Source organism: Folsomia candida, unplaced genomic scaffold (assembly GCF_002217175.1).
Source record: "Folsomia candida strain VU population unplaced genomic scaffold, ASM221717v1 Fcan01_Sc011, whole genome shotgun sequence".
NCBI lineage: Eukaryota > Metazoa > Arthropoda > Collembola > Entomobryomorpha > Isotomidae > Folsomia > Folsomia candida.
Genome location: NW_019091203.1, coordinates 3,822,384 through 3,840,515, shown reverse-complemented (window position 1 = coordinate 3,840,515; position 18,132 = coordinate 3,822,384).

Here is an 18,132-nt window from a genome sequence, read left to right as displayed (position 1 = left end):
CATCCTTCAAGGCTGTATCCCCACAAATGCCATTAGTAGGATGGGAATGTGAAGAGTGGACACATTACAGATATGTAGATTCAAATGTGTCCGTGAAATGCCTTACGTTTTTATTTCTCAAGAGCGTTTCAACTGGACGCTATCATCATTTTCTTTCTTAAATGAGTCCGGCTATTCTATGTTCCCATTGTGAATGACAAAATTTTGGGTATCGAGTGCATGGCAAATATTTTGTAAGAAGAAATTGAAATACAAATAACTCAATCTCACATTCTCAAACCTGAAGCCGAAGTCGTGGCGTGACAAATTATCTTTTATTTAACATGCAAGTTCATAATTCCCCAGGTTTAAATGCATAAATTGGTCAATTAGAAATCGTAGAAGTTTACAAAAATTTAGAACGAACCAGCTCCGCATGCATATCCGCTCAAGCATAGCCTTGTCAAATATTGTGTATCAACCTCAACTCTATAACATGAGTAGGGGCTGAGAAAAAATATTTAGTCGCGGATAGGTTTTCAATATATAAGTGCCAGCAAAAAAGGCATAGATATACCTATTTTAATCACAACTGTTTAATGTCCTACTCACACAAAAACGAAACACAAAAATATTCGACCCATGTTCCACCTGCCTCTGACACGTTTCAAGGTGACCAGTGGTTCAATCTAAAAAGCGATATACTCCAACAGCCTGAAAAAAACTGTATCAGCAAAATGAAAATTTCAACCCTATTCGAAATTATATCACCAATTTCGCAATTTTGCTTTATAGCCTTCGCTTCATCATTCATTCCTAATATCCACGATGTGCTGAAAAGTGTTGAAAATATCTCAGGCAATCCTTGTGTTTTGGTTATGATAGGTTTCCATCGCGACGAGATGGACCAAGTCATATTTCCCGCCGAGAATTATATGGAGCGAGCCCTCCTTCACTTCTCCAGCGAAAACAAGATTCCACCACGATCGAGGACTTTTATCAAATTCGCGGAATCATGTAGCCTAGTCATTCACCGCATCTTATCAATACCACGAGCATTATATGGGGAAAATTGGGACTCCTTTCCAGGCGGTGCGTCACGGTCGTTTCATGTCCTAATAATGGCAAATCTCCCACTAGAGGGAGCCTTAGTCAAAATGAAAAGAAAGTGCCGTCACGTTGTCATTGTCTTGATTGGGTCTACACATAGTATTTCTTCCTACGATTTCGACGCCCTGTGGACTGTACGTCTAATTCATAATTCCGTGCCAATATTTCGAGACCGGTCAAATTTTAAGGGAAAGCCGTTCATCTGGGAGTACAATAGAGCGCGAAAGGATACCCTTAATCAGGCAATGGTTTCAACATATGTTGAGTCCCGCCACACTGTGGATCGACGTCCATCCTTCTTGACCGAGACTAGCGCCTGGTTCAACGCGACTCCCATCGTTAATACGGAATTAAGCGAGTATGGAAACCTTGACCCAGCGACAGGTGAGTGGAGCGGGATCGTGGGAGAGTTAGTGAGTGGCAGGGCACATTCAGCGGGATGGCTACCACTCACACGGGACAGAGCAAGAGATGTCCTAATCACAAGTGCGGGTGCGGTCGACGGTCTAATCTTCATGTCTGGTCTGCGTTTACACGGGAATCATGGCAGCGGTGCCAGAATTGGAACCGTGCTGAAAGAGTTCGCCAAATCAGAGGTCTGGATACTGGAAATGGTTGCAGTGGGGGTAATATCAATCGTGATGATGTTAGTGATCAAGGGTTTGCCTCAAATGAATACACCGATACGGTGTTTCCTGCGGATTCACGGCGAACTTATCCGAGCTTCTCTGGATCAACCCTTCACTCCCGTTTTCAACACGTAAGCTAACATTTTCTTTTATACTGCTGAGAAAATTGGTAGGAGTTGCAAATAGATGTATGACTCGATGAGTCATCACAAAAGTCATCAAAATAGGAACATTTTCAATCGTTTGGCAGCTCTTGGAATTTGGAAAATACTGGATAAATATGTAGACAGTAACTGGATTAATAGAATGGTGATCAGGTTATTTTAATTAGAGTAAACCAGATTCAATGAATTCCAATCTTGTGAAGACTTGCCTGGCTTGAGATTCACCTCAAAAACTTCCCTTAGAGTGGTTATTTTTTCATAATTGCAACCACTCAAATGTTTTATAAACTTCCCAGAGCAGATCGACCCGATCTAAAAATTAATCCCAGTCTATTTAACAAATTCTGAGAGCTGAGAAATGATGATTTCGACGATCGCTTCATCGGATTGTTCATGAATGTTGCTTTCAGGATAGGAGCTGGTCCCTCGCACGTTATTCGTCTACTTCTCGCACCTTGGCTGCTAGGACTTCTCTTGCTGAACTCCGAGTTCCGTACGCAGCTTGTCACAACTCTCACTAGGGGTGAGGTCATGATGCCACCGCGAACATTTAACGAACTCGCGAGACGACTCGACTACTCCATAAATTTGAATGGAGCTAATGAGACCTCATCCAGCATACGTTTTTTGGCATTAAGACGAACAAAGTCTCTTGTCAGCCGAATAATTGAGAGGATTAGTAAACATTCAAAACTGTCGGAAACGGTGAGTATTGATATCAAATATAAACGACTAATTCGACATTATATTAATGTTAGTTTCAACTTTTGTAGAACGCGTGCCTCGCTGAGACACAAGACGACAAAGTACCATCAGTTTGCATTGGGACACAAACTTTACTCAAACGTGCTGCTCTCGCCGAATTGTTGACTCGAAAGGGACAAATGCTCTTTAGGAGCTCTACCGATGTAATGGTGCCATATTTCTTCGTCGTCTTCCTCGCTCCTGATATGGGCCACATTCATGGTAAGAGTACCTGGTGACTAAAATTATTATTGTACTAATTATTAGTGAAATATGCATATGATATAATTCACTTGATCAAAAAATATCAAAAAGGTTGCCATTTTCTTGATTCAAATGTGCGATTTTGAAACACTGGGATTTAAGAGTTTTAGAGTTTTAAAAGTTTAATTATGGCATTTTTAATTTAAAGATGTTTAGCAATGCGATTTCGAGTAAAGGTCGGGTGGATTAAGAATAAAAGATAGTCTTAATTTTAAAATAATCACGCTGGTATATGTCATCAGCGTGATTATTTTAAAATCATTGACCATTAAAATTATTGATCATTAGGGAGAATTATTTAATAATAATTAATCCCCTTGTCATAGCCAGCATACTCTTATCATAACATCATTATAGCCAACGACCTTTGCATATTCATCAAATGCTACATGTCATTGGTAATCGTAAACGTTTTACTATTATCAATAATAAACGACAAATGTGCAACGATGTGTTAATATAACAAAACCATAAATGTGCGAAGGATGTTGTAGGATGCAAGGCATAATAATTAAGGCCCATGTATTTAATTCGTTACAGTGCTAAGTTTTCATTTCAGATAAAATATGTCGACGAGTCTCCTCCCTGGTGGAGTCCGGCCTTCGGTCAAAAATGCAAAGTGCGGCGGGAATTAGCGAAAAGACCGGGAAGCATAAAGGGGAGGCTAGATTACGAAATCATACACTTTACCCAGTCGAAATGCAGAACGGGAAGGTTGAAGATGTGGCCGAATTTGGGGAAGCACTCGCGAGTCTGGAAATTTGTTTCATGGGATGTGCCATTGCAACGGTTGCCTTCATAGCAGAATTGACCCCAAGTTTTTGTAGACAAATCATGTGTAAAATTTTGACATGCATCCTGAACCTTGTCGCCACCTGGGTCGTACGTTGTGCTAGGTATTTGGTGAACTTCAAGCCGAATTGGGTGAAACAACGGGGGGATCGTATTTATCGTGCTCAGGTGACAGGAAATTTAAAGTCTACTTAAACAACTACTGAGATAGAGGGGTCGCCCGGGAAGTGTTGATGAGATTGTAATTAGTAGTGGGGTGGAACGAAATAATTTTAGAGATCTGATTTTTTCGTATAATATTGTAAATATATGTAGCTCCGTGTCCCAAAAATTTCAGACGTTTTCCTTGAAAGAAAAATTTCCTACACCATTTTAAACCGAGGAAGTCGGAAAACGAATTTTTTGTAAGTACCAAAATCTGAGCGACGAAGACTCTAAGAAGGTTTGACTAAATTTGAATAGAGAATGTGGTGGCCGTGAAAAAATTAAGACTTACATAAAAAAGTATGGAGAATTCGAAAATGTCTACCTCAAATACGCACCATGAGAAAAATCCTTCGTAATGACCCCTTGAAAGTTAAAAACGATTGAATTTATTTTCGGAAAATGTTGCTCCACGTCTATGCCCGATGCGGCCAAAAGGTCAAAGATAAATACAAACTACTTTGATCACGTTAAAGCCCATAACTTGTGGGTCAAAGTTTATACAAAAATATCTGCCCCAAAACATACAGAAGATCGAGAAAAAATGGTAAACGCAAGACATCCAAAGCTTTACAACAAAATCTCACCAAAAAAATTGGTCACCGACGACGAGTCCTACGTCCTTAAAAACGTCCCAGAAACTCCGAGAATGTAATTTTTTCATGGCAAATATATCTCTCAAGTGAAAACCGAAGAGAAATTAAAATGTTTTTAAAAATTTCTCACGAAATTTCCGATTTGGCTGCCGTCAAAATGTATGGTGATCAAATGGCAGTTTGATTTTGAAAAATGAAAACCCTCCAAATGTCCCTTATCTTCATCCCATTGAAACATTTTGGACTCTATGTAAGAAGTAATACTCCCTGCCTTGTGAAACAGTCGATATTTTAAGAAAATTTCGGTTCCGGTATGAAAATTTAACAATGAAGTTGCAAAGTCTTCCGAAAAAGTATCATTGGCGGACGCGACTAAAATGACTAAATACGAAGTGGATAACGGAGTAACGTCTCCTTTGTTCGCGGATATATAACGCCAGATGTATTTAACATATTATATCAAAATTTAAGATTTGTAGAATCATTTTTTGACCATTTTGAGGTCAAAATTCCCCATCAACACTTCCCAGGGCGACCCCTCTAGGTACAAATTTTATTCTACAATAAAACTCGCATGATCAAATAAGAAAGTACAAGAAATAAATACTTATGTAAATAAATATATGTTACTAATAGATAATTTAAGTACCACTAATTACTATGTACCTACATAATATGTAGGTACATACACATATGTGTATATCATATCATCTGGCAACCGACAGGATAAATAAGAGAAAATTCGACGCCTTTTGCAACGAATATCATATAGTTGGGAATCTAGTATTTGTGAATTTCCTAAAATGAAAAATTGTAAGCAGTTCCTTCGAGCTGAGTAGTTTACTTGTTAAGTTTTTTTTAATTTGAAGTTTTCATATACTTTCTGTTCAAATAACATGTGTGAACATCATAGAGGTTTAAAATTATATCCATATCTCTCCATGGGCTTTTAGGCAATTTATGCGATGCCGATCAAGGCTAGTCATTAATTGCATTAAAATTATCAGGATGGTTAATTCATCTTGATCAGGTCAATTCAGTAAGAGGAGGCTTAGATGATCAGTGTTGAATTGTAGAAAAGTTTCGTTTCTGTTCAGTGCGGTATCTTCATGGTTGGAATTGAGGACCATAACCTCTAAACAAACATTTTTTTACCGTTTATTGGTGTATTTGAATTACTTGTCATTCTACCATAAAATAATCCAATATTACCCGGAAACTAGGGACTTGATCCTCTTCACGATGAAGCTGCCGTAATTTTGACCGGCATTATCGGTTCTTATGTGAGACAGCTACATTGTATTCTATGAATCCAAAAATATACGTGAATACTCCGCTGGTCGGGTTGCAAGCGTAGCAACAAAGCGACTTTATTTCTATGAAGGTCAGGACGCAGTAAAACGCTATAACAATGAATATTAAGGTCAATTCTTGTTCGTAGCTTGGTGCATCTTCAGGCATAGTTGTGGCCGTGCTGTTCGTTTGACTCGTCATGATTCTCGCTACATTTTTTCGACTCATCAATGCTTTAATCGATTTCGATTAATTTGCTATGCGGTTGGTCAGCTAAAAACAAAAATTCAATCCTTATGTGCATACAGCCTTATGCCCAGCGATAAATGTTGCAGTTTTTTCAGATATAGACTAAAATTGATCAAGTACCTAATTCAAAGCATAAGCCACCTAACCAGCAAGATGCAAGTATAAATTATATGTACAAACTGTGTAAATGTGCCTTGCAAGACATTATATTTCTATACTCGAGTGTTTTGTGTGCCTTTTTGACTGTTTCGTGCATTTTTGCTAGATTTTTAACGTTTGCCCCCGATTTTTTTATCATTCATCGAATATTTAAGAAATTAAAGAATCTATTTAATTTTTTAAAATTGTAATGGAGGATTCTGGCTTTCGTCGATACTTCAAATTAGTTGCGTACTTTCCCCTAGATATTTTTAGGGTTGTTTTTACATCGTCATCAGCTTAGTTAATCAGATTTTAGGCTAAAGATCATATTTGGGAAAAGTGCAAAAATCGCAATAAATAACTATCACATTAATTTTATCTCAGATTTTGTCTCCTATAATGTCGCATATTATTCTTTCACAAATCTTTCTACTTTCATCTTCAATACTATTTCCACCGCAAATGACAAAACATCCAACCCCACCAGAATCACAAAAATTGTAAACACCGAATTTATTTTTCCCATCTTGAGGGAAAGTTTTACTGGAAGTTTATTCTTAAACGCGCGCTCCTCCCATTTCATGGCGAAACTTTTTTCCTTCAACCGTACCTCATGACTAAAGTATTGCATGATCAAACCGCTTTGCCTGAACAGCTCTAATAAGGAATAAAATTCTGTTCTGAGACGATCTATGAAAGAAATGTGCTCGTCAACAAGCATTGGATCATTCGGCACTACGTAGCACCTCGGAGACGACTCGGTTTGCTCTGTCCGCAATATGGCGAGATCCCAGTTGCCCATGGCATTTCGTTGTGTCGTATTTCCATGCCGCAGCACGGATGACACATCGGATGGATGATTCTCCCAGAAAAAGAAACTGTTGTTGAACCTTTCCGTTATTCCAGCACGTTGAAAGACCTCTTTATAAGCGGTGAGTAATATGGGACTAAGATCCGGAACGGCGATTATTTTATACCCACCGGACATGAGCTTGCTAACCGATTGAATAATTTTCGGGCCGAAAGGAACAATAACCCCACTTGTTACGCGGCTTTCATACGATGACGTGACGATGGAGGACATCAAGGAAAATAGACAGAGCAGTAAGGTCCCCTTCTCTTCCCAGTGATCTTGTCGAAGTAGGATAGCAACTACATCGAAGAATTGGATCGTTTTGAACGAAACCACGAAAATAGCTCCGCTCGTGACAAGAATTAAAATCCAGATCGAATTGGGAAAAGGGTTCGACCAGAGGGCAAAATTGGTTAGGCTCAAAGTTTCCCGTGTTTCTGGCCGGTCACAATATACAAATTTATATACTCCTCGATAAAGAAAATTTGAGATGCAACGAGGAGTTAGTTCAGTCTCGCAAGGCGCGGAATTAATAATCGAGCCGACTTTCACGCTTCCAAACATAATAATTCCAGTGGTTGAAGCAAGTGAGGGTTCTTCTACAGTCGGAGCATTCTCGCTCGGTAGAAAGACAGTGCTAAAATTGTAAAATGTTGCCATATTCTGGGCTAAGGCATCTTGATATGAACATATAGTTATTCTGTATTGCAAATAGTTTAAGCAAGAGGATCGGTTTGATGGCTTATAATAACCCCAGTCAGCCAACATGGCGATCTTGTTGCCTTGCTGATCATTCCAGAGACGTTGACGGTATGCATAAATTGCTGAAACTGTTTTCAACTCTGTCGGAATTTCGAGGAGAGTGTTAAGTGGGGATTTCACTTTTCGAGACGCGATTTCTATAATTCCCACGTTTTCAACGAAATGATAGAAATAAACAAACAATGGCCTTCGAGACAAGTTGGGTAAAATTGAGGTAGTTTTGAAATAAGTTGGAAGGAGGAAAATTGCTGGGATTGATGACAACTGTGGAATACTGGAGGATTGTGGTGATGATGATGAGTTATATATTACAACTTCTAATGTGGGTTGCTTTTTCATATTAATGAGATAATGCTGGGAAGCGGAGATGTTAGTAGAAATGGACCACGTAATTGCTTTGTCCTGATTAGACTTGAGGAAATCTTGCAGAATGTCAGTTGGTCTATAAATCTCAGTTGACACATGAATGTAATTGGAAGCATGCAAGGCTTCGTTAATTAAAGTGTTGAACTCTAGAAATGTGACTGCTACCGTTGGAACGTAGATTAGTAAGATAATAACGCCGGAAATTTTATTCTGCTTCATGCTGTAAACTCGTGGTCATATAGATTAGGAGACTGCGAGAAGTTTATGGCTTCATATTTGGAAAAGATAATAGATTACGGGCTTCATTGATTCTTGTTTAAGGTACCTGCTATAAGTTTTGGATTTATATAATTTGCAATTATCCGCAATTTTAAATAAATGGACATGCTACATAGAAGAGTGTTATGGCACCATTATCTCATTTCGCGTCTTAATTGATGTACATTTCCTGAAGTATTGATAAATTGACACCTAATCAGAAATTCCTATTCTTCATAATGCTTCTGAATTTTCAAGCAGTTACGCAGTGCAGAAAATTCATCATATGGACGGCTCAAGTACACAATTTATGTCACTCATCTAAAATAGTTGTTATTGATGCGAAGCCCACAGTTGCAAATAATATTTTTAGTTAACTTCTAAGGCAAAACCGTTCAACTTTTTTAAAAATCTGCAGGTTTCCTAGAATCCAATCCAAATAAATTTAATCAATAAATATGTATATATATTAAGTATTTACAGAATGAGGCCAAATGCAATTCTCCAGTAATTCTTATAATGAGTTACCATGCTACTAACTACAATCCAGAGGTCAACGCCGCCGATCATACGCCGCCGCGCCGCCAGACGCCGAACCGTTTTGACGCGCCGCCGCCGCCGCGAAAATCTGGTCGGCGCGCCGGCGGCAATATGCGGCCGCCGATTTACATTTAAATCTGATGAACTTTTTAATTTAGTGTATTTTTAAATATCTTTTTAACTTTTCTAAAATTTTAACAGTTTTTTAAATATTATTTTTGTTTAGTTTTGAAAATTGATATTTTAAAAATTTTCGTATTGAAATTTACCAGATCACATTTACGATACCATCAAATTCAAGTTGACTACTTGATGTTCCAGGCAAGAAATAGGAACAAAGACTTAATACCTAGTTTAAACCCCTAAAATAGGGATGCATAATAAAATTATGTAAGAAATGTTACAACCAACTGCGTGAAATGAAAAAGCCGTGATCTTTGACACAGTTTTAATGAGCACCTCAAATGGTCAAAATTTGAGCGTCAAATATAACATGTTCAATTTTTCTCTAAAATTTTTCTAAAGTGCATGAAGAAACAGTTGACGAAAAGATACATTCTCCAAGAAATATGTCAAATTTTAGATAATTAGCCATGTTAATTTAGCGTGTTTCAGATCCTTCCTATTTAGCATATATACGTTTAGTAATTTATGTAGGCGCCGCCGAAGATATTTGATCACCGCGGCGCGGCGCGCCGCCGCCGCCGACCAATACAAATTTTCACGCCGCCGCCGCCGCGTAAGCCGTCGGCGTTGACCTTTGCTACAATCCAACTATGATAAGGGTAGTAATAAAATGTTGCCTTTCACATTCGATTTAATATTAACTGCTATATTCCGGTCTCAACTTAATACATATCTTGTAAAATCACTACGCATTTTCCTATACTTTCCAATGAAAATTGTATTAAAGATAAAACTGGACATTTTGGGAGAAATTTAACCAAATGTAGGAACATTTTTACCAAATGTTCCTACATTTGGTTAAAGTAAATCTGCATTTATTTTCTTGGTTAGCATCATATTTTTACCCTTGATGTTCCGTAGTGTTAAGACATTTTATTATCTTAGAAAACTGAATAAATTATTGTTAAGTTTCATTGATCTCATGTACGAAAAAATAATTTGAAGCAGATGTTAACCTGTTTTGAGCTGGGGTTCTTTAAATTCCAATGGGCCGCAGCAACATATTTACTATGCACTCGATATCCTACGATTTGTCATTCACAAAGAAAAGACAAAATAGAATATTGCGCATTTACAAAAGCAGAAACAATGGAGGTTTCAAGTGGAAAAGCTGCTATGCACACATTTCCAGCTTATCCATTCGAATCTTGTACATAGTGTGTCCTTATTCTTTTTGTTTCCACAAAAATTCTTCCTATTCGTGTGGGGTATTATTACATTGCACGAGGCACTTGATCAATTGAAGTCTATTTATGTACAAAAAAATCGATAAAGACATTTATCGCTAGGTATAAGCTTCCATTTTAGTGTTTGAAAACCAGACGAGCTGCAAAGCAAATCACTATAAGAGGTCCCCACAGTATTGATACGTTGGAGATCTTTTACATAAACCATGGCAACTGTAACGAACAATACGATGACGCCATTTTTCGAGGTGGCGCCAAGCAACGAACAAGATTGGACTTTGATAATAATTGTCATAGCGTTTTACTGCATCTTGACCCTCTTTGCGGTAAAGTCTCTCTGTTGCTATAATTGCAACCCGGCCAGGTTGGTAGTCTCAAGTTATTTGGTTTCATACAAAAATAAAGGTTTTTTTTTCCAATTCTTTAGCAGCGAAAATACCGATGGAAACGAGGAGAGCCCATACTTGCATCGGGAAGATGATCAGAATGCACGTCTGGGTTTTCGTGTAATATTACAATATTTTATGTGCGAAAGCTTAGGGATTAATAAAACAAAATTAAAACGGGCAAGTATTTGTTTTTGTAGGTTATGGTTATCAACCAGGAACCTGTCCCAATGAACAACCACGAGGATTTCCTTTAATGCAAGGTAGAAAAAGGTAGATCTTTAGATGAGTTGATGCACAATGGATTAGCCAACATTGGAACGTTTACAAATTAATAACTTGATTAGATCGGTGTTACAAAACTTGCTTAAAAGCCTATAGTACGATACATATATAATTATGTATACTATATATATCTTCTAGAGATCCTCCAGCACGATGATTGAACTGGAAAATATGAAAATTTCAGACATAGTTTTTGTGAAAACATAATACTCCGGACAAAGTTTAAAATTGAATGACGTGTTTGGCGGAACTAGTATCAATGTTCTTTTTAGCAAATGCATAAATAAATTATCTTGTCATCGATAAACTTATGTAAATATGCTGGATGATCTAATTATTGTCACTCTAATTATTGGCTTTGAAAACTTGACGAATGCATAACGAAGTACATATACATCGATGAGTATCAAAAGCTGATAAAAACCGTGGCTTACTATAAGTACACGAAATAGAACAGCCGGGAGAAGGTACACTCGGGATATATGGCTGCAGTGGGGTTATCTGCTTCACTGGCAGAAACATGTATTCGCAGGGCAAGTCCCGCGTATCGGGCCTCGCTTGATCAGCCTTCAGATGAGGCCATTAATATATTTCGTTTACAACAATTAGTAGTATTATAGAAATAACTTTATTTGAAAGGTAACCTTACTAGTAGTAAGTTACTACTGTTACTATGATATATTCTGAAGACACTGAAGAAAAGCCTACTACCGATTCATATATTTATTGGTCACAAGAGGTCACAAGGGATGGATTTTCCACCATCGGTAGTCAATAATTGGTGACAAGATCAAAATTTCCAAAACATAAGTTGATCCCCACTTTAGCATTTTTGCAAAGTTTACTAAAAATTTCCTGATTTGCTGAAAAAATCCGATCCACCACAAATATACACAGAAAACCAGCCAGCACTGAATAATAAAGGAGGACGAATCTAGAAAGATTATTAAACGTAATAATATCTTGCCCCCTTACTCCCGTATTATTTGACTCCGACAGAACCCGATATTTCTGCGTCTGCAGATACCACTTGGTCCAAACATTGTAAATTCCAAACTCTTCCAAATTTTGTAAAGCACTAAAAAACTTCTCGCCGAGAACCGTGTAAATTTCGAAATAAACAGGTCTAACTAAGCCCACGTTCTTCGCAATGTAACATTGATACACATTGTTATAAATTGATTCCACGATTAATAGTTTGATCTCTTGATAATCTACACTACTGTAAAATGCGTTTCTCTTGTGTTGCACGCCAGGGAAAATATATTTCGCGATACTATTCGCCCCAACCCCATTATTGACTGGTATGAAAGATTTGCTAAACATTTCTGAAGGAACCCCTTGAATCCTGAAATCCTCAAGGACAAAATCTTCCCACGGAAGTACGGATGAATCTCCTTTTGAAGGGTTATCATAATGCAAGATATATCCTTTGTCCATAAATTCTTTTAAAGTCGACAATTCCTTGAAATGCGGAGGAACAATTAGCCTCGACGTAAAAAAGTATTCGTAATGAGCAGCCAAAAGTTGTAGTAGTACTATCAGCATGCTATTTAATGCTAGTGGACTCGTCGCCGGTGCCTTAAACATCAGGGCAAAGTACCCCAATAAATTCCAAGTGTTTCTATACAATGGATTATTTCTTTGTCTAAAAACCCCAAACACAACGAAGCACCAGACCAGAAAGATGATTAGTACAAGCCAAGTCCTTCCTTGCAACGGGGTTAGCCACATTGCAAGGTCCGTGTTCTCACCAATCTTATCAAAGTTACAATAAAATATTGAGTGACCTAGGGAGTAGGCGAACTTTAAATGGTTTGTTGCACTATACCATCTTGTCTCATAAAATCTTAAGATGATATAACCAAACGGATTGAAGGTAGCGGTAGTCATACTTGTTTCCAAGTTAGTAGTAAAATTTGTCGCGTAACTGAGATATTCTACCGTATTAAGGGCCTCTTCACAATAGTATAGTTTCACCAGCCCACCTAATCCCTTGCAACTTTCATAGTTCGACCAAATCATTGACATGAAGACGGATATCTCAAATTTTCTGAAGAGCGGACGAAAACTTGAAGCAGTGAGGGAGGATGGATCATACTTTTTATGTAATCTCAAAATCCTAAAGTCACGACAGTATACACAGTAAAAGTAAAACTCTAATTGGACCGAGACCTCATCAAAATGCTGAACGACGGCGAGATACAATTTCCCTGGGTATATGGCATCGTGATTGATGTAAATGTCAGTTTCGAAGGATTCATTTATTACTACGAAATTCTGAAATTTGTCCGTCCTATGATTGTCTTGGCTATAAATATACCGGATTTGATGCCATTGTTGCCACGTCTTAATGTTGAAGGCTATAGTGATGGAGCACTTTTCGAAGAAGTGATAATCCAAGGAGAATGTATAGTCTTGGATTATACCGTAATATTCTAAACTTGTTAATCCTTCAGTTACTGTATACACTAATGGAGGAAGGTTTTGTTCTCGGGCTTCGTTATTTACATGAATTAGGGCTTCGTTCAGGTCTCGATAATGGAGAGCGGAATCGGTCCGGTAAAACTTCAGGGTGCAGTAACCCCAACCTATGAAATTTCCGGAATGGGCAAGATGCCCATGAACAGAAACAATCAAATGAAATAGAATAGCTAAATATAAATTCATATTTCCTCAAGTATATTTACGCTTAGGAAACTGGTATTAAATAATTACTGGCTGGCGGTGGTACATACATGCATGACTCTACCATTTTAATAATATGAAAAAATATGAAAGATTTACCACTCAGAAACAAACTATTTAGAATCGATTCTGTAAAAAATTACCAGTAAAACGATATTAATATGAAGCTCGTGTATCTTACTATATGGGAGTTTTGCAGAGTGAGTGCCTTGAAAGGAATTGAGTAAAGAAGGACACATTAATATGTATAAATATACAGGTTCATATAATAGCATACTAATGATATGTTAGACAAAGTCTATTTTTACCTCATTGCCATGCTTATTACATATGTAAAAGGTTTTGGGAGTCCTTTACGTAAAAGGTTGGCCAAATGGTGCTATGTCAAACTACGTGAATAATTAAATACATACTTTTACTCTTAAGACACCATCTGGTAATGCATGTGTACATAACTGGTCACGGAATTATTTACATAAGAATGGACGTCATGCAAAGGATTAAAATTAGAGGTAAAATTACAGTTACATATACGAAAATTATTTCTTGAAACTTATTTCTTCGTGATATTCGTAATAATTACTTGGTGGCACTCGTAATAATTAGATTGTGGTGTTCGGAATTACAAATTCATAAAATTGTAATACTTTATACTAATAAATACATGTATATACATGCAGAATTTCGGTTTTCCTTGCAACCTTGTTTCGGGAAATTATCTAGAATCATTTGCATAAAATGATGTTTTTGAGTCCGTGGTACATCCCTTAAGTGAGACCCGATTCAATGGAATCGAGTAGACCTGTCAGTAGGAATCAGCACCAGCTTATAGTGCAAAAAATGACAAAAGCGTGGCTAAAAAACCAAATTCTGCACTTAATCTCCACTTAGGAATGCTCATTCTACTTGCTGGAGTTGTATCCCCGGAATATGAAATATGGTCAAAGTTAGGGACAAAGGTGTGTTCTAAGCCTCGTAGATAAATGATTTTTGACCACGAAATGAAACACTATGTCCACAAATTCAGTGCTGCATTCGGCGTCTACAGCGCTGCGTTAGTGTGGGGAGAGGCAATTTCAAAAACTAAAAATTGGTTTCTAATCAGAAATTAACTGGCTTTCGACTAAAACTTACTAGAATTCTGTAACGTAAAAACTGTTGTAGCTGTAGCGTTTCATTTAACGTACAGTTTCAGTGGGCCACCCTGTAGAATTAAGGATGGATTTATGTTTCAAACGTTTAATTTTATTTTTAACAGTTTACATTACGTGCAAAATAGAAATTTATTACATTCGAAATTGAATTTCTTTCGGGTAGATTAATCCCGGGACTTTGTGCATTTGTGAACCAGCCAATTTAAACCGATCATTTCACTCTAAATTTCAGCTTAAATGCAACTCCTGCTCAGAGTTTTGATTGATAAAGACCAAATTAACCAGGGCAGCAGGAAAAAGTGGGAAAAGGCACTTTTACCACATACCAAAGAGAGATGGAAAATGGGAAGATTGGAAGAAGTGGGAAAATCTCTTGTTTGCGCCAATCCGAAACAACTTCTCCAAAACCTAAGATCTTCAAAATTTGACTTTATATTCGCATTATATATCAAATTCTGAGAAAATACTTAAGTTGACAACACTGTTCAATGTGAAATGTGCTAAATGTGATTTAGCCCTTTCAATGACCCCGCTGGGGCTAGGAAGCTGGGTCACTTGGAGATGAGATGAGATGAGGAGATGAGGAAATAAATGGCTCGACTTGAGACAGGTTGAGATTCAGCAGATCAACTTGTATTCTCTTTATTTCTTGCACACACACAATAGCAAAGAGGTTGGATCAGGCCAGCAGCAGTCAGGACTCGTTCTACCAGTAACGACCCCAGTGCTGTGGCTGCTGCCAGTTTATATAGTAAACTGGTACCTAATGAGTATACCTATATGCTATATCGTCATTGGTCCGTCGGTCAGATAGACAGGAATGGAAAGTGGGTTTCCATTCCTGTGTCTAAGAACTTGTATCTTGAGAGAGAAGATTCGCAATGATGATCGCGACATTAATCCATCAATGCCCTGAGGCAATCACGATTAATGAGAGGAAGGAGGGATGGGTTGCATTCTTAATGAGGCTGACCTATTATGCCAAAAGCTGCGCTTTTCATGGGAAGATTGGAAGAAGTGGGAAAATCTCTGGTTTGCGCCAATCCGAAACAACTTCTCCAAAACCTAAGATCTTCAAAATTTGACTTTATATTCGCATTATATATCAAATTCTGAGAAAATACTTAAGTTGACAACACTGTTCAATGCCAAGAATCTCTCAATTTAACATGTATTCATTTGTGAACATTGGATGAAGAATCAAAGCTGACCAAAAATGCCAGTATTTATTATATGTCATAGTTTTCAGAAATTCGCGGAGATGGTGAAGATGAATTCAAATTCCAAAAACATTGATTATTAAAGAAGTTAGCTCTGTTATATTTCCCCTATTTGAACGGTAAATACTGTATAATATTTTCCCGATTTTCCCCTACTTTTTTCACCTGCCCTGAGAAAATATACTTGCTGACGGGACAAAGGAAACCCTGGTAACGGTAATTTGATCAGGAATAAGTTTAGTTGGGATTTTGTAGACGGCGAAATGTACTTAATTTAGGCCACCAGACATATTTAGGTACGCTTTACCTGTTGGTCAAGGATAATAAACTTAATTACATACGTAAATGGGCCGGTTACTTTGTCCAATTACAGTAATCTGATCTCCGTTATTCAACTGGTATCTATTTTCAGGGTCCTTACAACTACAAAAAGTCCAATTACCGTTAATACTCTATTTATAGCCGGGGCTCAAATTCATAGCTGGGTGTCTCAGACCCGGCTACAATTATTTAAAGACCAGCTATAATTAGAGACCCGGCTTAATTTTAGATGTTATAAAATTAAGTATAAATAAACCGTAGTAACGTTAGAAGTAGCTCACCCTGCAATAATGATTTGCTATAATTTTGCACCAAAGGTGCAGAATTAGCCGACAAAATAAGTGCATATGTGTTATACAATTTTGCACCATTGGTGCAGAGCAATCACGGAAATTAGATATTTATGGTAATCATATAATTTTGCACCAATAGTGTAGGATAACGCGAGAAAATACATATTTAATTTTTACGAAATTTGGATTTTTGGCACGAACGAATTAATTCGGGATGTCAAATTTTTGTAATTGTTTCTTCCAGTTATTCTGCACTGTTGGTGCATTTTGCATCGGTTCTCCCAATTGTTTCGTATCATTTTGGACAACCGATTGTTCGATACTAACGGTGCGACTTATTTAAAAATTCTAGTCCTCCGTCGATCAATTGTCCCAATTGAGTCACACCATGTGCATACTGATTGATCAAAATTGTGTAATTATTTTTTCCCGTTATTCTGTACTTTTGGTGCGTTTTGCATAGATGATCCCAATTATTTCGCATCATTTTCTTTAACCGATTATTCGACCCCAAAGGTGCTAGTTATTCCATACTTGTAGTCTTTTCACTATCGATTTTCTGAATTGATTCGCACCAATTGCCTCATGGATTGTTCGATACCAATGGTGCAACTAATTGATTCAATAATGGACAAGGGGATTTATAATTAGCATCAATTGATGCAAAAAACTCGTGAACACACGGACGGACAGACAGACAGACGGACAAGAGGAATTCAATAGCTCTCGTGCTACGCAGGGTGAGCTAATAAACCGTAGTAACGTTATAAGTAGCTCACCCTGCAATATAAATTAGGATGTATATAATTTTGCACCAATGGTGCCGCATAAGTGCACAAAATAAGTATAAAACTCTATAATTTGGTTCCAATGGTGCATTATAATCGGAATATGTAAGTGTAGAATTTTGAGATTTTTTGCATCAATAGTGTAGAATAAGGCGACAAAATAAGGTTCATAATGATTTAGACATTACTTTGCACCAAAGGTGCGGAATAAGCCGACAAAAGAGATCATAATTTTTATATATTCTTGCACCAAGGGTGCAATATAAACGGAAAAATGATGAAACGGCCGAATTAGTATGCACCACCTGCGCAGTATGAGAGACCAAGGGCCATTTTTAACTTTGAAGACTTTATGTCAAAATTGTAGGATTATCTTTTCCGGATATTCTGCACTATTGGTGCGTTTTACATCGCTTCCCCCAATTATTTCGCATCATTTGGTGTTTCCGATTGTCAGATACCAACGGTGCTATAAATTTATGAAAAAATGGAGCAGGGACATTTTAATTAGCATCAATTGATGCAAAAAGGCCGCTAACAGACAGACGGACAGACAGACGGACGGACAGGAGGAATTCAATAGCTCTCGTGCTACGCAGGGTGAGCTAATAATGTCAACCCAATTTAAGCTTTGATATTTAGCAAAATCTGTCATCCGTCTACCATTCACTTTAAGTCTA